Source organism: Pseudophryne corroboree, chromosome 1 (assembly GCF_028390025.1).
Source record: "Pseudophryne corroboree isolate aPseCor3 chromosome 1, aPseCor3.hap2, whole genome shotgun sequence".
Taxonomy (NCBI): domain Eukaryota; kingdom Metazoa; phylum Chordata; class Amphibia; order Anura; family Myobatrachidae; genus Pseudophryne; species Pseudophryne corroboree.
The window spans coordinates 316,727,218-316,749,971 of NC_086444.1; the positions used below are offsets into that span (position 1 = coordinate 316,727,218).

General features: G+C 49.2%; 1 protein-coding gene across 4 annotated transcripts in view; it reads right to left on the reverse strand.

Moving 5' to 3' along the window:
- The window catches only part of CCDC92 (coiled-coil domain containing 92), a 134,220-nt gene that overhangs the window by 98,812 nt on the left and 12,654 nt on the right, over window positions 1-22,754 (reverse strand). The gene's annotated exons all lie outside the window — the stretch shown is intronic.

Sequence of the window (22,754 nt, forward strand, 5' to 3'; positions counted from 1 at the left end):
GGCTTCCCGACTTGACCACCTTCCTTGGAAGGTTTCCCCTTGAGTAACTGTACCCCAGCCCCGGAGACTTGCATCTGTGGTTAGAAGGATCCAGTCCTGAATCCCAAACCTGCGGCCCTCCAGAAGGTGAAGCAATTGTAGCCACCAGAGGAGTGAAATCCTGGCCTTTGGCGACAGACGTATTCTCTGGTGCATGTGTAGATGAGATCCCGACCACTTGTCCAGGAGATCCAGTGGGAAGGACCGAGCATGAAACCTACCAAACTGCAGAGCCTCGTAAGAGGCCACCATCTTCCCCAGAATGGCGAATGCACTGATGAACCGACACCCGGGCTGGCTTCAGGACATCCCGGACCATTGTTTGTATAACCAACGCTTTTTCCTCTGGAAGAAACACCCTCTGCACTTCCGTGTCGAGGATCATTCCCAGAAAGGACAACCTCCTGGTTGGTTCCAAATGTGATTTTGGAAGATTCAGGATCCAACCGTGTTCCCTGAGTAGATGGGTCGTGAGTACTATGGACTGTAACAGCTTCTCCTTGGACGATGCCTTTATCAGTAGATCGTCCAGATATGGAATTATGTTCACCCCCTGTCTGTGGAGAACCATAATTTCCGCCATCACCTTAGTGAATACCCTCGGTGCTGTGGAGAGGCCGAATGGCAGGGCCTGGAATTGAAAATGACAGTCCAACAGTGCGAATCGGAGATAAGCTTGATGCGGCGGCCAAATCGGAATGTGGAGGTACGCTTCGATGATATCCAGGGATACCAGGAAATCCCCCTTCTCCAGCCCTGATATCACCGCCCTTAGAGACTCCATTTTGAACTTGAACTCCCTCAGGAAGGGGTTTAGCGATTTTAAGTTCAGAATGGGCCTGACCGAACAATCCGGTTTCGGTACCACGAAAAGGTTCAAATAGTAACCTTTATTTTGCATATGGGGAGGAACTGGTACAATAACCTGTGCCTCCACCAACTTCTGGATGGCTTCCTGTAGGATAGTCCTGTCTGCCAGCAAAGCTGGCAAGCCTGATTTGAAGAACCGGTAAGGAGGGAGATCTTGAAATTCTAGCCTGTGCCCCTGGGACACCTTATCCTGCTCCCAGGGATCCAGGCCGGATGACACCCAGACGTGACTGAAATGCCCGAGTCTCGCCCCCACCGATCCCACCTCCAGGCCGCACGGTCCACCGTCATGCTAACGACTTTGGCGTACCCGAAGTAGGTTTCTGTTCCTGAGAAACTGCCGCAGCAAGTTTCTTGGATTTTGGCTGACCTCCTCTAAAGAAGGTGTTAGACGGCTTGGCCTTTCTTGCTTTGGCAGTCCTAAAGGACTGAGATGCAGCTGAAGAAAAGGGTTTCTTCATAGCAGGTGCAGCTGAGGGAAGAAATGGAGACTTACCTGCAGTTGCCGTGGAAATCCACGCATCCAACGCTTCACCAAAGAGAGCCTGACCTGTGTAGGGTAGGGTCTCCACACCTCTCCTGGATTCCACGTCGGCAGACCACTGGCGCAGCGCCAGTGGTCTGCCGACGTGGAATCCAGGAGAGGTGTGGAGAACCCTACGAGCTGAGACAGACATGGAAGATATCCCTGCAGCCATGGAACCCAGGTCTTTCATGGATTCCACCATAAATCCTGCAGAATCCTGAATGTTACGTAAAAACAATTCAACATCACTTTTATCCATTGTATCCAAATCCTCAACTAACGTGCCTGACCACTTTTCTATAGCTTTGGAAATTCATGCACAGGCAATAGTAGGATGTAGTATCGCCCCTGAAGCCGTGTATATGGATTTGAGCATAGGGGTTTATTTACTAAGGTCCCGATTTTGACCGAGATGGTGTTTTTTCTTCAAAGTGTCATCTCGGGAATTTACTAAACTCAAATCACGGCAGTGATGAGGGCATTCGTATTTTTTGGGAAGTCCTAGGAAAAAATTACGAATCAATACACCATCGGTCAAATACGCCTGGAATTTGGTAGAAATCGGTCATTTACTAAAAAGTGCAAATCACAAACACTGCCGACAATAGCCAAACACTGCCGTGATAAAATACAAATCGTGAAAAAGTGCTAAAAAAAACCAGACCTGCTTTTTTTTACCGTGTTCGGATAGGCATGCACGGATCCATGAGATCCGTGCATGTTTTTCAGTGGGAAGGGGTGGGAAAGTGTTAATTTTTTTTTAAAAAATGCGTGGGGTCCCCCCTCCTAAGCAAAACCAGCCTCGGGCTCTTTGAGCTGGTCCTGGTTGAAAAAATATGGGGATAAAAATGACAGGGGTTCCCCCATATTTAAACAACCAGCACCGGGCTCTGCGCCTGGTCCTGGTTCCAAAAATACGGGGGACAAAAAGCGTAGGGGTCCCCCGTATTTCTGAAACCAGCACCGGGCTCCACTAGCCAGATACATAATGCCACAGCCGGGGGACACTTTTTTATTGGTCCCTGCGGCCCTGGCATTACATACCCAACTAGTCACCCCTGGCCGGGGTACCCTGGAGGAGTGGGGACCCCTTCAATCAAGGGGTCCCCCCCTCCAGCCACCCAAGGGCCAGGGGTGAAGCCCGAGGCTGTCCCCCCCATCCAAGGGCTGCGGATGGGGGGCTGATAGCCTTTTTGTCAAAAAATTAATATTGTTTTTAGTAGCAGTACTACAAGTCCCAGCAAGCCTCCCCGCAAGCTGGTACTTGGAGAACCACAAGTACCAGCATGCGGTGGAAAACCGGGCCCGCTGGTACCTGTAGTACTACTACTAAAAAAATACCCCAATAAAAACAGAAGACACACACCTTGAAAGTAAAAGTTTAATACATACATCCACACCTCCATACATACATACATACTTACCTATGTTCACACGAGGGTCGGTCATCTTCTCCATGTAGAATCCATGGGGTACCTGTTGGAAAAATTATACTCACATAATCCAGTGTAGATCGGTCCTCTTCTTTTCTATTTGTAATCCACGTACTTTGCAAAATAAAAAAAACGGATACACGACCACGCACTGAAAGGGGCCCCATGTTTTCACATGGGACCCCTTTCCCCGACTGCCAGGAACCCCCCCTGACTTCTGTCTAAGAGGGTTCCATCAGCCAATCAGGGAGCGCCATGTTGTGGCACCCTCCTGATTGGCTGTGTGCTCCTGTAGTGTATGTCAGGCAGCACACAGCAGTGTTACAATGTAGCGCCTATGCGCTCCATTGTAACCAATGGTGGGAACTTTGTGGTCAGCGGTGAGGTTACTTTCGGTCAACCGCTGACCACAAAGTTCCCACCATTGGTTACAATGGAGCGCATAGGCGCTACATTGTAACACTGCCGTGTGCTGCCTTACATACACTACAGGAGCACACAGCCAATCAGGAGGGTGCCACAACGTGGCGCTCCCTGATTGGCTGATGGAACCCTCTTAGACAGAAGTCAGTGGGGGTTCCTGGCAGTCGGGGAAAGGGGTCCCATGTGAAAACATGGGGCCCCTTTCAGTGCGTGGTCGTGTATCCGTTTTTTTATTTTGCAAAGTACGTGGATTACAAATAGAAAAGAAGAGGACCGATCTACACTGGATTATGTGAGTATAATTTTTCCAACAGGTACCCCATGGATTATACATGGAGAAGAGGACCGACCCTCGTGTGAACATAGGTAAGTATGTGTGTATGGAGGTGTGGATGTATGTATTAAACTTTTACTTTCAAGGTGTGTGTCTTCTGTTTTTATTGGGGTATTTTTTTAGTAGTAGTACTACAGGTACCAGCGGGCCCGGTTTTCCACCGCATGCTGGTACTTGTGGTTCTCCAAGTACCAGCTTGCGGGGGAGGCTTGCTGGGACTTGTAGTACTGCTACTAAAAACAATATTAATTTTTTGACAAAAAGGCTATCAGCCCCCCATCCGCAGCCCTTGGATGGGGGGGGGACAGCCTCGGGCTTCACCCCTGGCCCTTGGGTGGCTGGAGGGGGGGGGACCCCTTGATTGAAGGGGTCCCCACTCCTCCAGGGTACCCCGGCCAGGGGTGACTAGTTGGGTATGTAATGCCAGGGCCGCAGGGACCAATATAAAAGTGTCCCCCGGCTGTGACATTATGTATCTGGCTAGTGGAGCCCGGTGCTGGTTTCAGAAATACGGGGGACCCCTGCGCTTTTTGTCCCCCGTATTTTTGGAACCAGGACCAGAGCCCAGTGCTGGTTGTTTAAATATGGGGGAACCCCTGTCATTTTTCCCCCCATATTTTTTCAACCAGAACTGGCTCAAAGAGCCCGAGGCTGGTTTTGCTTAGGAGGGGGGACCCCACGCATTTTTTTTAAAGATTTTAACAATGATTTTTATTTTAATAAAGGTGCACAATGAAGCCCAGCACGGATCTCACAGATCCGGCCGAGATTCATTGTGTTAAAGTCGGCAGTGTTTTACAAGTCACTCACGTAAAACACTGCAAAAAAATACGAATGACATCGACATCGGTAAATATGAAAATGCAGAATACGACAGCTTAGTAAATTAGTCGTAATAAATTCAAAAATTTGCAACTTTACACTTTCAATGTCATTCGTGATTGAACTTTAACCTCAATCGGGAAAATACGATTTTTAGTAAATATACCCCATAGTGTCCATTTTGCGATCAGCCGGCTCTTTTAAGGCGGTAGATCCTGGAACAGTTAAAACCACCTTTTTTGAGAGTCTGGATACAGACGCGTCAACTATGGGTGGGTTTTCCCATTTTTTCCTATCCTCCTCAGGGAAAGGGAAAGCAACCAGAACCCTCCTAGGGATTTGGAATTTTTTCTCTGGGTTTTCCCATGCTTTCTCAAATATAGCATTTCATTCTTTAGACGCAGGGAAGGTTAGCAAGGCTTTCTTATTGTCAGTGAAGTAAGCCTCCTCAACCTGTTAAGGCGTTGTATCAGCAATATTCAACACATCTTTAATAGCCTCTATCATCAAATGCACCACTTTTGCAAGAGATGCCGCCGCCCCCGCAGCACATCCCCCTCATCTTCTGCCGTGTCAGAATCGGTATCAGTGTCATCTTGCATAATCTGGGTAAGAGCACATTTGTGGGAACATACAGTAGGGGGTCCTGAGGTAACAGAACCGGACCAAACTGCCATAAAGTTCTGTAAAACCTGAGTTGCAGATTCATTCTGTGCAACCATGGTAGAAATCTGAGAAATCATAGTTTTAATAGATGATAACCATTCCGGCTCCCTTGCTTGTATCTGCGCTAAGAGAGTGCAATCCTGATTACATGGAATGGGATCATCCCGAGAGGACATATCCTCTGCAGCATATGACACAGAGTCCCTGGCCATAGCTTAATGGAGACCACAGACACTACACACACACACACACACACACACACACACACACACACACACACACACACACAGAGTTTCACCCCCAAGAATGGCAAGAGAGACACAGAGATTGGAACCAACCCACACACAGCGCTTTTAAGGTATAGGGAGACCCCCAACCAGCGCTGACTTTGCACCTTAATAGGTTACACAGTCTTTATACAGCCTCCCCCCCCCCCCCCCCTCCTACAACTCCCTGGTACCGTAAGAGATAGCTGGAGTTGAATTGGAGGGACAGCTCTCACTGACAGCGCTTCTGCAGGCAGGATAATGGCGCTGAACGCTGTAGGGTCCGCTCTGAGGAGAAGCTCCGCTTCCTTCATGGCGTTGCTTCCCGCTCTTCTGGAGATTATACTGACCTGAGGAATTGTGCTGGCAGCGATCCTGGGACCCTGACAGGATTGGAGGTCAGTGTAGGGTGTAGGCGCTGGCTCAGGGCGCCCCTCACAGCGCCGCACTATGTACTGCTGAGCCCCGGAGCGCAGTTAGTACTGCGCTCCACACCCTGTTGCCGCCATCTTCACAACGGCCACCCACTTGCTAGGGGGACCGGTGACTAACTCGCCACAGATCTTCTGGCTCTGTAAGGGGGTGGCGGCATGCTGCTGGGGTGAGCGATTCCCTGTGGCGGGGAACGTTCGATCCCCTCAGGAGCTCAGTGTCCTGTCAGTGGAGATAGTGGCTCAGACCTCGCAGGGCGGACACTACTCCCCCCCCCTTAGTTCCACGAAGCAGGGAGGCTGTTGCCAGCAGCCTCCCTGTTAAATAATAAACTCAAAAAAAAATAAGATTTTACTCACCGGTAAATCTATTTCTCGTAGTCCGTAGTGGATGCTGGGGACTCCGTAAGGACCATGGGGAATAGACGGGCTCCGCAGGAGACTGGGCACTCTAAAAGAAAGATTAGGTACTATCTGGTGTGCACTGGCTCCTCCCTCTATGCCCCTCCTCCAGACCTCAGTTAGGATACTGTGCCCGGAAGAGCTGACACAATAAGGAAGGATTTTGAATCCCGGGTAAGACTCATACCAGCCACACCAATCACACCGTATAACTCGTGATACTATACCCAGTTAACAGTATGAAATATAACTGAGCCTCTCAACAGATGGCTCAACAATAACCCTTTAGTTAGGCAATAACTATATACAAGTATTGCAGACAATCCGCACTTGGGATGGGCGCCCAGCATCCACTACGAACTACGAGAAATAGATTTACCGGTGAGTAAAATCTTATTTTCTCTGACGTCCTAGTGGATGCTGGGGACTCCGTAAGGACCATGGGGATTATACCAAAGCTCCCAAACGGGCGGGAGAGTGCGGATGACTCTGCAGCACCGAATGAGAGAACTCAAGGTCCTCCTCAGCCAGGGTATCAAATTTGTAGAATTCAGCAAACGTGTTTGCCCCTGACCAAGTTGCAGCTCGGCAAAGTTGTAAAGCCGAGACCCCTCGGGCAGCCGCCCAAGATGAGCCCACTTTCCTCGTGGAATGGGCTGTTACTGATTTAGGATGCGGCAATCCAGCCGCAGAATGCTCCAGCTGAATTGTGCTACAAATTCAGCGAGCAATAGTCTGCTTAGAAGCAGGAGCACCTATTTTGTTGGGTGCCTACAGGATAAAAAACGAGTCAGTTTTCCTGACTCCAGCCGTCCTGGAAATATAAATTTTTAAGGCCCTGACTACGTCCAGTAACTTGGAATCTTCCAAGTCCCTAGTAGCCGCAGGCACTACAATAGGATGGTTCAAGTGAAAAGCTGATACCACCTTAGGGAGAAACTGGGGATGAGTCCTCAATTCTGCCCTATCCATATGGAAAATCAGATAAGGGCTTTTACATGACAAAGCCGCCAATTCTGACACACGCCTGGCCGAAGCCAAGGCCCATAACATGACCACTTTCCACGTGAGATATTTCAAATCCACAGTTTTAAGTGGCTCAAACCAATGTGATTTTAAGAAACTCAACACCACGTTGAGATCCCAAGGTGCCACAGAAGGCACAAAAAAGGGGCTGAATATGTAGCACTCCCCTTACAAATGTCTAAACTCCAGGCAGTGAAGCCAGTTCTTTCTGGAAGAAAATCGACAGAGCCGAAATCTGGACCTTAATGGAACCCAAAGTTAGGCCCATAGTCACTCCTGACTGTAGGAAGTGCAGAAAACGACCCAGCTGAAATTCCTCTGTTGGGGCCTTCCTGGCCTCACACCACGCAACATATTTTCGCCAAATACGGTGATAATGGTTTGCGGTTACTTCTTTCCTGGCTTTTATCAGCGTGGGAATGACTTCCTCCGGAATGCCCTTTTGCTTTAGGATCCGGAATTCAACCGCCATGCCGTCCAACGCAGCCGCGGTAAGTCTTGGAACAGACAGGGCCCCTGCTGTAGCAGATCCTGTCTGAGCGGTAGAGGCCATGGGTCCTCTGATATTATTTCTTGAAGTTCTGGGTACCAAGCTCTTCTTGGCCCATCCGGTACCACGAGTATCGTTCTTACTCCTCGTTTTCTTATTATTCTCGGTACCTTTGGTATGAGAGGCAGAGGAGGGAATACATAAACCGACTGGTACACCCACGGTGTCACTAGAGCGTCCACAGCTATTGCCTGAGGGTCCCTTGACCTGGCGCAATATCTAGTTTTTTGTTTAGGCGGGACGCCATCATGTCCACCTGTGGCCTTTCCCAACGGTTTACCAACAGTTGGAAGACTTCTGGATGAAGTCCCCACTCTCCCGGGTGTCGGTCGTGTCTGCTGAGGAAGTCTGCTTCCCAGTTGTCCACTCCCGGAATGAACACTGCTGACAGTGCTAAGACGTGATTTTCCGCCCATCGGAGAATCCTTGTGGCTTCTGCCATCGCCATCCTGCTTCTTGTGCCGCCCTGTCGGTTTACATGGGCGACTGCCGTGATGTTGTCTGATTGGATCAGTACCGGCTGGTTTTGAAGCAGAGGCCTTGCCAGACTTAGGGCATTGTAAATGGCCCTCAGTTCCAGAATATTTATGTGTAGGGACGACTCCTGACTTGACCAAAGTCCTTGGAAATTTCTTCCCTGTGTGACTGCCCCCCAGCCTCGAAGGCTGGCATCCGTGGTTACCAGGACCCAGTCCTGTATGCCGAATCTGCGGCCCTCTTGAAGATGAGCACTCTGCAGCCACCACAGTAGAGATACCCTGGTCCTTGGAGACAGGGTTATCAGCCGATGCATCTGAAGATGCGATTCCGACCACTTGTCCAAGAGGTCCCACTGAAAGGTTCTTGCATGGAACCTGCCGAATGGAATTTTGCTTCGTAAGAAGCTACCATTTTTCCCAGGACTCGTGTGCAGTGATGCACCGATACCTGTTTTGGTTTCAGGAGGTCTCTGACTAGAGATGACAGCTCCTTGGCTTTCTCCTGCGGGAGAAACACTTTTTTCTGTTCTGTGTCCAGAACTATCACTGACCTGGTTTGGGAGTGTTGTGGACTCGGGGCTTCTTCCGATGACCGGGAAGAGGAACCGCTACTGGGTCGCAGTAGAGATGGCCGGATGTAGGTCTTCCTCATGCAGGATTAAGACGGCAAGCAGGAAGCACAGAGGAATTCTTGAAGGTCTCCTGAAAGACAAGACTTGTAGAAATACTGAAGGCTGAGGTACTGAGATATTGAAGACACTGTGGTGTTGGAGACACTGTGGTGTTGGAGGCACTGAGGTGCTGGGAGTACAGGGAGTGCTGGGAGGCACTCGGAGGCACGAGGGTGCTTGGAGGCACGGAGGTGCTTGGAGGCACGAGGTAATTGGAGGCACTGAGGTGCTTGGAGGCACGGGGGTGCTTGGAGGCACGAGGTGCTTGGAGGCACGAGGTGCTTGGAGGCATGGAGTTGTTTGGAGGCTCGAGGTGCTTGGAGGCACGAGGTGCTTGGAGGCAGGGAGGTGCTTGGAGGCAGGGAGGTGCTTGGAGGCACGAGGTAATTGGAGGCACGGAGGTGCTTGGAGGCACGAGATGCTTGGAGGCACGGAGGTGCTTGGAGGCACGGAGGTGCTTGGAGGCATGAGGAGCTTGGAGGCACGAGGTGCTTGGAGGCAGGGAGGTGCTTGGGGGCACGAGGTAATTGGGGGCGAGGCACGGAGGTATTTGGAGACACCAAGGTGTTTGGAGGCACGAGGTGCTTGGAGGCACGGAGGTACTTGGAGGCACGGAGTGCTTGGAGGCACGGGGTGCTTGGAGGCACGGAGGTGTTTGGAGACACCGAGGTGTTTGGAGGCACGAGGTGCTTGGAGGCACGGAGGTACTTGGAGGCACGGAGTGCTTGGAGGCACGGGGTGCTTGGAGGCACAGGATGCTTGGAGGCACAGGATGCTTGGAGGCACAGGAGATCACAGGAACGAGGGAGCTCTGGAATCACAGCTTCCGCAGGAGAAACGGAGATACTCAGGCACCGGATCTCTGCCTGGTGTCTGGTTTTAAATCCCCCGCCCTAGCCTGATTGGCGGAGCAGGCAGGTGACGTCAGACCTGCTCCGCCTCCTAGCCCTCGCTTATGATGGCGGCGTCCTTGCTTCCGGGAAGCCGCCGGAGGGACGCGCCGACCCGCCGCCGAAGCCGGAGACCGCCAGGAGAAGAGAGGCGCCGGGCAGACCAGGCCACCCGCAGGGACAAGCGCGGTCGCCGCTGCCCGAGGTGCGTGACAGCACCCCCTCCTCCAGGAGTGGCCCCTGGACACTTCCCGGGCTTAGTCGGATGTCTGGAGTGGAAGATCCGCACCAGACGAGGAGCCGTTACTTCAGTAGCCTCAATCAAACTTCTCTCCTCAGGACCATAACCCTTCCAGTCCACCAAGTACTGTAATTTTTTATGAAGATAACGAGAGTCAAGAATAGCTTTGATTTCAAACTCCGCTCCAGCTTCTGCCACTACAGACGTTGGCCTAGGGAATGCTGAGTGGAACCGATTCAGAATGAGGGGACGGAGTAGAGAAACATGAAAGGCGTTAGGTATTCGAAGATGGGCAGGCAAACCCAGTTTACAGACCACAGGATTTAAGACTTGTAGCACCGGGTAAGGACCGATGAACCTTGGAGCGAATTTCATGGTGGGCACCTTCAACCGGAGATTACGTGTGGACAGCCATACCCTGTCCCCAACTTTATATTGAGGTGCGGCTCGCCGTTTCTTATCTGCGAAGAACTTGTACCGGACAGAAACCTTCTTAAGATTAGCATGAACCTTTCTCCAAATTTGTCCAAAGTGTTGTAGAGTGGACGCTACAGCAGGAACCTCTACTATCGGAAGGCTTGGAAATTCTGGAACACGGGGATGGAACCCGTAGTTGACGAAGAATGGTGATTCCCCAGTGGAAGAATGAAACAAATGGTTATGGGCAAACTCCGCCCAAGGCAACAACTCCACCCAGTTGTCCTGTGAAGGAGAGAGATACAGACGAAGAAAAGTCTCTAGATCTTGATTGACTCGTTCCGTTTGACCATTTGTTTGGGGATGATAAGCGGACGAAAACTTAAGTTTAATTTGTAGGGTTGAACAGAGGGCTTTCCAAAACCTGGCGGTGAACTGTACTCCACGGTCAGAAACAATCTCTTGTGGCAATCCATGCAAACGAAAATGTTCTCGGATAAACAGTAGAGCCAGTTTCGGTGCTGTCGGGAGACCAGTCAAAGGCACAAAGTGTGCCATCTTCGAAAAACGGTCAACGATAACCCAAACGGTGTTGCAACCCTTGGAACAGGGCAAGTCAGTGATGAAGTCCATGGAAATGTGAGTCCAGGGTCTCACAGGGATAGGCAGAGGACGAAGTAACCCTGCAGGAGGCAGACGAGGAGATTTATGTTGTGTACATTGGGGACAAGAATTAACGCAATCTCGTACATCCTTCCTCATGGTGTTCCACCAGTAAGACCTTTGCAGAAACTTGTACATCTTCTGGGCACCGGGATGACCGGAAAACTTGGAGTTATGGACCCACAGTAGTATTCCTGGCCGGAATCTAGCTGGTACGGACATTCTTCCAGGAGGAGGAGCTGGAGTAGTTAAAGCAGCAGAGACAGAAACTGGATTCAGAATTAAACCCCGCTCAGGAGGTTCATCCTCGTCTGTGGAAACTTGTGAACGGGAAAGCGCATCTGCTTTAATATTGAGAGTCCCGGCCCGGTACTTGATAATGAACGAGAATCGGGAAAAGAAAAGTGCCCATCTCGCCTGGCGAGGATTCAAGCATTGTGCGGATTTGATGTACAGCAAATTCTTGTGATCCGTGTAGATGGTAAACACATGTTTAGCCCCTTCCAGAAGATATCTCCACTCTTCCAAGGCAGATTTGATAGCCAAGAGTTCCTGGTCTCCAATAGTGTAATTTCGTTCGGCCGGAGAGAATTTACGAGAATGGAAGCCACACGGATGTAATTTCTTATCAGAGGAGTACTGGGAGAGAACAGCCCTAACCCCGACTGAAGATGCATCAACTTCTAAGAAGAAGGGTTCATCGAAATTTGGTTGTTGGAGAACTGGAGCCGTCATGAAAGCTAACTTTAAGTGAGAAAAAGCTACAATGGCTTCCGGAGGCCACAAACTTGGATTAGAACCCTTCCTCGTCAGGGCGGTAATGGGCGCAACAATGGTGGAGAAACCCTTAATGAATTTCCTGTAGTAGTTCGCAAAGCCCAGGAACCTTTGTATTGCTTTCAAAGAAAGAGGCTGAGTCCAGTCACGAATGGCAGACAGCTTTTCCGGATCCATGCGAAGCTCCGTCCCCGAGATGATATAACCGAGGAACGGAATAGATGTTACTTCAAAGGTACATTTGGAAAGCTTGGCATAGAGATGATTCTCTCGTAAACGGTGGAGCACCTCTTTGACTTGAGTCCTGTGTTCGACAAGATTCTTGGAAAAGATCAGTATGTAGTCCAAATATACCACAACACTCTGATACAGCATGTCACGAAAGATTTCATTGATGAATCCCTGGAAAACCGCGGGAACATTACTAAGACCAAACGGCATCACCAAGTATTCGTAATGCCCATCTCGGGTATTAAAGGCAGTCTTCTATTCATCCCCCTCTCGGATGCGTATAAGATTATAAGCTCCCCTCAAGTCGAGTTTGGAAAAAATGCGGGCACCACGAACCCTATCAAATAATTCTGTGATTAGTGGCAAGGGGTATTTATTCTTAATAGTAATGTCGTTTAAGCCGCGGTAGTCGATGCATGGTCTCAACCCCCCGTCCTTTTTCTTCACGAAAAAGAAGCCCGCACCAGCAGGGGAGGAAGAGGGGCGAATAAATCCCTTGAGCATATTGGACTTAATATACTCCGACATGGCTTGAGTCTCGGGAAGAGACAGAGGATATGTGCGACCACGGGGTGGCGTCTTCCCTGGGACAAGGTCAATAGGGCAGTCCCAAGGCCTGTGAGGTGGTAACAGGTCAGCAGCTTGTTCCGAAAATACGTCCTTGTATCCTTGATATGCCTCCGGAATGTGCTCTTCATCCGTTTTGGAGGTGACACGGAGCGGACAAACAGGAGTAAGACAATTAGTGTGACAAAAGGAACTCCAGGACAGAATTTGTGACGACTTCCAGTTGATGTGGGGATTATGACTTTTTAGCCAAGGCATTCCAAGAACCAGATCATGGGGCATTTCTGGGATTACCAAGAGTTCCAAATCTTCCTGATGTAGAGCCCCGACCTGCAGCTTAACTGGCCCCGTGCGCCACATTATAAGACCTTTGGAAATTCTAGTCCCGTTGATAGCCGTCAGTGAAATTGGCCGCTCGATAGGCCGTAACTTTAAACCCAAGCTTTGGGCACAGAAGGAAGAAATGAAGTTCCCTGCAGCTCCGGAATCCAATAGGGCTTCACAAGACTTGGAGACTGAATCGGAGACTAGAGTTACTGGAAGCAAACAGTCCGAAGTTGGAGAAGCTTTTGTCGTAACCCCCAGCTTGACTCCTCCGGAACAAGCTAGGCCTGCCCGTTTCCCGGACGAGATTTACAAGACTTAAGAAAATGATCCGCGGCTCCACAGTAAAGGCAGAGTTTACCCTCACGACGACGCTGTCGTTCTTCCGGAGACAGTCGGGATCGGTTAATTTGCATGGGCTCATCTGAGCTAGGTGAGGCCACCGGTCTAGGAGTAGGATTCCGGAACCTGGAACGATCCGGACGGCTACGTTCTCTTCCACGCTCCTGCATCCGAAGATCCACCTTGACGCAAAGAGAAATCAGATCTTCTAATGGATCCGGCAGATCTCTGGTAACCAGCTCATCTTTCAGCCGGTCGGAAAGACCGTTCCAGAAGGCAGCTCTCAGGGCGTCATTATTCCAGCGTAGTTCGGAAGCAATGGTCTGGAAATGAACCACGTACTGCCCCACGGAACGGGCGCCCTGTCGAACACGGAGCAAGTCGGAAGAAGCAGTGGTCATTCTGCCGGGTTCGTCAAAAATCCTTCGAAAGGACGAGATGAAGTTGGTATAGTTGGAAACCATGGGATCAGATCGTTCCCATAATGGAGACACCCAATCCAAAGCAGAACCTTCCAAAAGAGAAATAATATATGCTACCTTGGACCGGTCTGTAGGAAAGTTGTGTGCAAGTAGCTCGAAATGTACCTCGCATTGGTTCTGGAAACCACGACAATTTTTAGGATTCCCATTATAGCGGGACGGAGTAGGCAGCTGAAGGCGTGGAGTGATACCGGCCGATGGTTGAACATTGCTGGCAACGGCAACTGGTGCGACTACTGGAACAGGTGCCGGAATTACTGAGGCTAGAGACGCCTGAATCTGATCCAGACGCCCGGACAACTGCTGGAGGTACTGCATCACCTGGCCTTGTGCCGCTTCCTGACTTTGTACTCGAGAAGCCAGGTTCTGGATGGCACTTGAGTCCGTGTTCCGATTCCCCGGGTCCATGGGGCCTGAGTATACTATCACTGACCTGGTTTGGGAGTGTTGTGGACTCGGGGCTTCTTCCGATGACCGGGAAGAGGAACCGCTACTGGGTCGCAGTAGAGATGGCCGGATGTAGGTCTTCCTCATGCAGGATTAAGACGGCAAGCAGGAAGCACAGAGGAATTCTTGAAGGTCTCCTGAAAGACAAGACTTGTAGAAATACTGAAGGCTGAGGTACTGAGATATTGAAGACACTGTGGTGTTGGAGGCACTGAGGTGCTGGGAGTACAGGGAGTGCTGGGAGGCACTCGGAGGCACGAGGGTGCTTGGAGGCACGGAGGTGCTTGGAGGCACGAGGTAATTGGAGGCACGGAGGTGCTTGGAGGCACGAGGTGCTTGGAGGCACGGAGGTGTTTGGAGGCACGAGGTGCTTGGAGGCACGAGGTGCTTGGAGGCAGGGAGGTGCTTGGAGGCAGGGAGGTGCTTGGAGGCACGAGGTAATTGGAGGCACGGAGGTGCTTGGAGGCACGGAGGTGCTTGGAGGCACGGAGGTGCTTGGAGGCACGAGGTGCTTGGAGGCACGAGGAGCTTGGAGGCACGAGGTGCTTGGAGGCAGGGAGGTGCTTGGAGGCACGAGGTAATTGGGGGCACGAGGTAATTGGAGGCACGGAGGTGCTTGGAGGCACAGAGGTGCTTGGAGGCACGGGGTGCTTGGAGGCATGGAGGTATTTGGAGACACCAAGGTGTTTGGAGGCACGAGGTGCTTGGAGGCACGGAGGTACTTGGAGGCACGGAGTGCTTGGAGGCACGGGGTGCTTGGAGGCACGGAGGTATTTGGAGACACCAAGGTGTTTGGAGGCACGAGGTGCTTGGAGGCACGGAGGTACTTGGAGGCACGGAGTGCTTGGAGGCATGGGGTGCTTGGAGGCACAGGATGCTTGGAGGCACAGGATGCTTGGAGGCACAGGAGATCACAGGAACGAGGGAGCTCTGGAATCACAGCTTCCGCAGGAGAAACGAAGATACTCAGGCACCGGATCTCTGCCTGGTGTCTGGTTTTAAATCCCCCGCCCTAGCCTGATTGGCGGAGCAGGCAGGTGACGTCAGACCTGCTCCGCCTCCTTGCCCTTGCTTATGATGGCGGCGTCCTTGCTTCCGGGAAGCCGCCGGAGGGACGCGCCGACCCGCCGCCGAAGCAGGAGACCGCCAGGAGAAGAGAGGCGCCGGGCAGACCAGGCCACCCGCAGGGACAAGCGCGGTCGCCGCTGCCCGAGGTGCGTGACAAGAACCATCCCCAGGAACAGCAGGCGTGTGGTAGGAACCAGCTGTGACTTTGGAATGTATAGCATCCATCCGTGCTGTTGTAGCACTTCCCGAGATAGTGCTACTCCGACCAACAACTGCTCCATGGACCTCGCCTTTATAAGGAGATCGTCCAAGTACGGGATAATTAAAAACTCCCTTTTTTCGAAGGAGTATCATCATTTCTGCCATTACCTTGGTAAAGACCCTCGGTGCCGTGGACAGTCCAAACGGCAGTGTTTGGAATTGGTAATGGCAATCCTGTACCACAAATCTGAGGTACCCCTGGTGAGGATGGTAAATGGGGACATGTAGGTAAGCATCCTTGATGTCCAGGGATACCATGTAATCCCCCTCCTCCAGGCTTGCAATAACCGCCCTGAGCGATTCCATCTTGAACTTGAATTTTTTTATGTATGTGTTCAAGGACTTCAAATTTAAAATGGTCTCACCGAACCGTCCGGTTTCGGTACCACAAACAGTGTGGAATAGTAACCCCGTCCTTGTTGAAGTAGGGGCACCTTGACTATCACCTGCTGGGAATACAGCTTGTGAATTGCCTCTAGCACAGCCTCCCTGCCTGAGGGAGATGTCGGCAAGGCAGATTTGAGGAAACGGCGGGGGGGAGATGCCTCGAATTCCAGCCTGTACCCCTGAGATACTACTTGAAGGATCCAGGGATCCACCTGTGAGCGAGTCCACTGATCGCTGAAATATTTGAGGCGGCCCCCACTGTACCTGGCTACGCCTGTGGAGCCCCCGCGTCATGCGGTGGACTCAGAGGAAGCAAGGGAAGAATTTTGATTCTGGGAACTGGCTGACTGGTGCAGCTTTTCCCTCTTCCCTCGTCTCTGTGCAGAAAGGAAGCGCCTTTGACCCGCTTGCTTTTCTGAAGCCGAAAGGACTGTACCTGATAATACAGTGCTTTCTTAGGCTGTGAGGAAACCTGAGGTAAAAAAATTTCTTCCCAGCTGTTGCTGTGGATACGAGGTCCCAGAGACCATCCCCAAACAATTCCTCACCCTTATAAGGCTCTATGTGCCTTTTAAAGTCAGCAACACCTGTCCAGTGTCGGGTCTCTAATACCCTCCTGACAGAATGGACATTGCATTAATTCTGGATGCCAGCCGGCAAAATATCCCTCTGTGCATCCCTCATATATAAGACGACGTCTTATGTTCGCAAACTAGTATCCCTGTTTGACAGGGTTACAGACCACGCTGCAGCAGCACTATCTGCAGGTCTCAGTCTAGTACCTGAGTGTGTAAATACAGACTTCAGGATAGCCTCCTGCTTTTTATCAGCAGGTACCTTCAAAGTGGCCGTATCCTAAGACGGCAGTGCCACCTTTTTGACAAACGTGTGAGCGCCTTATCCACCCTAGGGGATATCTCCCAGCGTAACTTATCCTCTGGCGGGAAAAGGAACGCCATCAGTAACTTTTTAGAAATTACCAGTTTCTTATCGGGGGAACCCACGCTTTTTCACACTTCATTCACTCATTTGATGGGGGAACAAAACACTGCCTGCTTTTTCTCCCCAAACATAAAACCCTTTTTTAGTGGTACTTGGGTTAATGTCAGAAATGTGTAACACATTTTTTATTGCCGGGATCATGTAACGGATGTTCCTAGTGGATTGTGTATATGTCTCAACCTCGTCGACACTGGAGTCAGACTCCGTGTCGACATCTGTGTCTGCCATCTGAGGGAGCGGGCGTTTTTGAGCCCCTGAGATGCCTGGGCAGGCGCGGGCTGAGAAGCCGGCTGTCCCATAGCTGTTACGTCATCCAGCCTTTTATGTAAGGAGTTGACACTGTCGGTTAATACCTTCCACCTATCCATCCACTCTGGTGTCGGCCCACAGGGGGCGATATCCCATTTATCGGCATCTGCTCCGCCTCCACATAAGCCTCCTCATCAAACATGTCGACACAGCCGTACCGACACACCGCACACACACAGGGAATGCTCTGACTGAGGACAGGACCCCACACAGCCCTTTGGGGAGACAGAGAGAGTATGCCAGCACACACCAGAGCGCTATATAATGTAGGGATAAGCACTATCACTGAGTGAATTTTCCCCAATAGCTGCTTGTATAAACAATATTGCGCCTAAATTTAGTGCCCCCCCTCTCTTTTTAACCCTTTGAGCCTGAAAACTACAGGGGAGAGCCTGGGGAGCTGTCTTCCAGCTACACTGTGAAGAGAAAATGGCGCCAGTGTGCCGAGGGAGATAGCTCCGCCCCTTTTTCGCTGACTTTTCTCCCGCTTTTTTTATGGATTCTGGCAGGGGTAATTATCACATATATAGCCTCTGGGGCTATATATTGTGATTATTTTGCCAGCCAAGGTGTTTTTATTGCTGCTCAGGGCGCCCCCCCCCCAGCGCCCTGCACCCTCAGTGACCGGAGTGTGAAGTGTGCATGAGGAGCAATGGCGCACAGCTGCAGTGCTGTGCGCTACCTTGGTGAAGACTGAAGTCTTCTGCCGCCGATTTTCCAGACCATCTTCATGCTTCTGGCTCTGTAAGGGGGACGGCGGCGCGGCTCCGGGAACGAACACCAAGGACGGGTCCTGCGGTCGATCCCTCTGGAGCTAATGGTGTCCAGTAGCCTAAGAAGCCCAAGCTAGCTGCAAGCAGGTAGGTTCGCTTCTTCTCCCCTTAGTCCCTCGTTGCAGTGAGCCTGTTGCCAGCAGGTCTCACTGTAAAATAAAAAACCTAACATATACTTTCTTTCTAGGAGCTCAGGAGAGCCCCTAGTGTGCATCCAGCTCGGCCGGGCACAGACACTACTCCCCCCCTTAGTTCCACGAAGCAGGGAGGCTGTTGCCAGCAGCCTCCCTGTTAAATAATAAACTCAAAAAAAAAAAAAACTTTTACCAAAGAAGCTCTGTTGAGCTCCCCTAGCTGTGACCGGCAACTCCCGGCACATTTTCTAAACTGAGTCTGGTAGGAGGGGCATAGAGGGAGGAGCCAGCCCACACTCTCAAACTCTTAAAGTGCCAATGGCTCCTAGTGGACCCGTCCATACCCCATGGTACTAATGTGGACCCCAGCATCCTCTAGGACGTAAGAGAAAACAGGGCTCACATGCCCCAATTTTCTGGGATGCGACATCACATCCGTCGATCTGCGCAGATATCTTAACATCGGCGATAAGTTATTATCGAACTAGCGCACATCTTTGAATTACAGACAATATTTTCTCTGCATCTGCTGTCATCAACATGTAATAATGCAATGCGTCCACCCTTCTTGCAGGTAATATAAGACAGGAAGACTATTTAATTTGGTTCCACTGGGAAAGTTTATAGTTCTACGCTTTAAGCTTCCTTAATTCTAATGTTAAAAGACGTGTAGCACAATTCTATAACAAATATATTGCAGTTGTTTTACAAATATCATTTTGTGGTTTGATTAAATAACATTCACTGGAATTGGAAATCAGAAGGTATTACTATAAATATTGCCACGGTTTAAAGGCCAAAACAGGATTATTATAATTTCTCTTTCTAAAATCTGGTTAATCATCAAGCTGAAACTTAACTCTGTTAACACATCAATTAATTTGTGACCAGTCAAGTTAAGGTTTGAAAGTAGCTCTCTGTAATTTGAATGGTGTATACCTGAATTTATGGATCAAAGGGTCGACAATGTCTAGATCGACACCAAATGTTCGACATGGTCAAAAGGTCGACAGGTCACCAATGAAATGGTCGACACATGTAAAGGTCAACATGAATTTTTGATGGGTTTTTTTGGTGTCAAAACTTCCCTTCCAGCATGTGGACCCCCAACTAGTGAACCACGTTCGCTCACCATGCTTCAGGCAAGGTGCCTCGCTCCACTTTGGTCAGCACAGGTTACCATTCTCAACTGTGGTCCACGCGGATGGTAAAAGTATGACCCAAAAATGTAAAAAAAAAAAAATCTAAAAAACTCATGTCGACCATATGCTGTGTCGACCATTTTAACCTTTTGAGCATGCCGACCATTTGGTGTTGATTTATTGCTTGTAGACCTTTTAACTGTTGGGTGTTTCTCCAGAGAGTGAACATAAAGTGCCGTGCATCACACGCTTTTAACATTTTTTCCTTTTAAACTGGTCTGTTAAGAAATTGTTCTTATATGAAAACGTAATTGCTTCGTAGCAATGCCTTACCCTATAACTTAAGACCCACTAAAATCTTAGAATTTTGGAGAAGTATGTCATTTGAATTTGTGTAGCTGTCCCGTGCATCACGTAGAATCGCCCTGTTGTCCTATCATCCGGATACCATCTGAAATAGTTAATTTGAGTTTGCTAAAGATGGCCACAGATATGCCTATACAAACTACGTGGCCCCATGCACAGTAGTCAGCCAATAGCCACACACACAGTACACAAGATTTACCATCACAACAATTTGTCAATAAATATGTATTGCATTGGATGAAGACAAGAAGAAGAGTGTAGGTAACTATACTATAACCCTACAAATACTGTAGCAATAGGTGTTGGTTGGCAACATTATACTCATAGATACAGCATATGGGGGAATAATAAATATTTAACGTCATTTTGGGGAATTATTAGTATTAAATATATATGTGGGGTTATAATAAATGTTAAATATAAAAGAGGACCACAATAAAAATGTACTATATAAAGGGTGCCATAAAACTATATTACATATTAAAAAGGGATATTCTAAATATTTAGAATAGAGAAGGTGGGAACATTATTACATTTTGACAATACCGGGGACATCGATTTTATTATGAAGTAAAATAAGGGCAGATAGAGGATGGTTTTTCATTATTTTTTTTTTCTTAACACGTGCTGACAGGCAACATATCTCAAACTGTAGGCAGTTTCAGCTATCTCACCTGCCACAACCAGGCAAATATATATACGGCAAACTGTATTTTTGTAATTTTTTTTAGATGTAACTAGGTAAAACCATGTTACGCTGCAGGTGGGGCAGAGATAATAAGAATTTACTTACCGATAATTCTATTTCTCATAGTCCGTAGTGGATGCTGGGGACTCCGTAAGGACCATGGGGAATAGCGGCTCCTCCCCATGGTCCTTTCGGAGTCCCCAGCATCCACTAGGACGTTAGAGAAAATAAGAATTTACTTACCGATAATTCTATTTCTCATAGTCCGTAGTGGATGCTGGGGACTCCGAAAGGACCATGGGGAGGAGCCGCTATTCCCCATGGTCCTTACGGAGTCTCCAGCATCCACTTAGGACGTTAGAGAAAATTAGATTTGGGTGGGGTGTGTTGATGCCAAAATCTAAATTGTTTGTAAATATAAAGCAGTCTAACATTTGTGAGCTACATGCAAAAGCAGCCAGTATTTATTTACCATACACAGAAAAAATCTAAATGTAATTGCTCCCCTTGCATGGCAACATGGTTTGTTCCATACACAATAGGGGTTATTCAGAGATGGCCGCAGATCTTGCTTCCGGCAGCAAGATCTGCGTCCATCTACTCACATGCTGTGGGTCGCCCAGCACGTGGCAAGGTCGCCCACTATGTGTGTAGCACCACCCCATGATGTGTCCACAATTTAGGTGCGGATGCATCGATTTAAGGTTGACCCCTGACTGCATAGCCTGACTGTGCTGGCAGACGGTCCAGCACTATTTATTTTTTCTCGGAGCGGCTGCGTGTGATATCAAGCAGACGCTCCGAAAACACCCCCAATGTCCGCCGCTGTCAATCACCTTGCAGAGGCATCCTTCCCAGAGCCTTTCCTGTCATACTATCGTTTGTGCCAGAGTTTTGACTGTAAAAAGTATATGAAAAATACAAGAAATATTTTTATAGTCAAAAATCTGGAGTAAAAAGTCTATGACAGGTGAGGCACTGACTACCTTTTCCGCACCTTTCTGATCAAAACACAAAAAATTTCCATGAGTTTATAGCTCTGCACCTTTGCATTATACCCACAAGAACCCTTTGGCTCATATATTGTGTGTAAATCTGGCTCTGTGCCTCTAGTCTGTGCCTCCTGAGCCATTTACCTCACCGCACGTCCCTGATCCTTCCAGGATGCGGACGAAAGGTGAAGGTTTGTGCGCACGCACTGCGGCCGTTGGGGGCGTGTGCAGACTCTCTGAATGCATGCCGACAATCGGGATCCCGGCGCCGATATGCTGGGCGTCGGGATCCCAACAGCCGGCCAATCATAGTACACCCATCAAAATCGAAGATAGCCAAAATCTCACAGTGTGTATGCACCTTAATGCTCTCTGCACATGTTATATCTGTCCTACCTGCAATGCACATGGTTTTGCCCATTAGAAGAAAATGTTGTTTTGCAAGCAACCTTGAATTAGGCGGCAGCCCTAAATTCCAAGTATTAACTTAACTATTAATAGTCTATGTAAGAAAGAATTATATCCAAAGTCAATTGTATTAATAAATGAAAATAACTGCAACATTTCTTCCTTTATTGCTGAGCTTGAACCTAGGGGGTCATTTAGACCTGATCGCACGCTAGGTTTTTTCGCTGCGTAGCAATTAGGTCAGAACTATGCATGCACAGCAATGCGCAGGCGTGTCGCATGGGTACAAAGCAGATTGTTGCTGTGCTATGGGTTTTACGAAGAATCCATTCGCACAGCCGATCGCAAGGAGATTGACAGGAAGAAGGCGTTTGTGGGTCTCAACTCACCGTTTTCTGGGAGTGTTTGGAAAAACGCAGGCGTGTCCAAGCGTTTTCAGGGCAGGTGTCTGAAATCAATTCCGGCCCCGGACAGGCTGAAGTGATCGCAGCGGCTGAGTAAGTTCTGAGCAACTCAGAAACTACACAAAACTTTTTTGTACTGCTCGGCTGCACATGCGTTCGCACACTTGCAAAGCAAAAATACACTCCCCTATGGGCGGCGACTATCTGATAGCATTATCCCCTAGCGAGCGATCAGGTCTGAATTAGGCCCCTAGTTATGTGCAATTTCATCAGGCAGCAGGTGTTTGGAAAATGCTGACAATACATGTTGCATGTTTTAATTTAATATAAGCTATAATAACAGAAGAGCTATTTACAAAGAATGTAAATAAAAAAAGTATTTTATTAACTATAAATTTGTCATATTTTACTTGTACGTTAAAAATAAATTGTTCATGCTCTAAATGGATAATAGCTAATACACAGGACATTGTCACGCAACAAGAAATCTTAGTTTTAAGT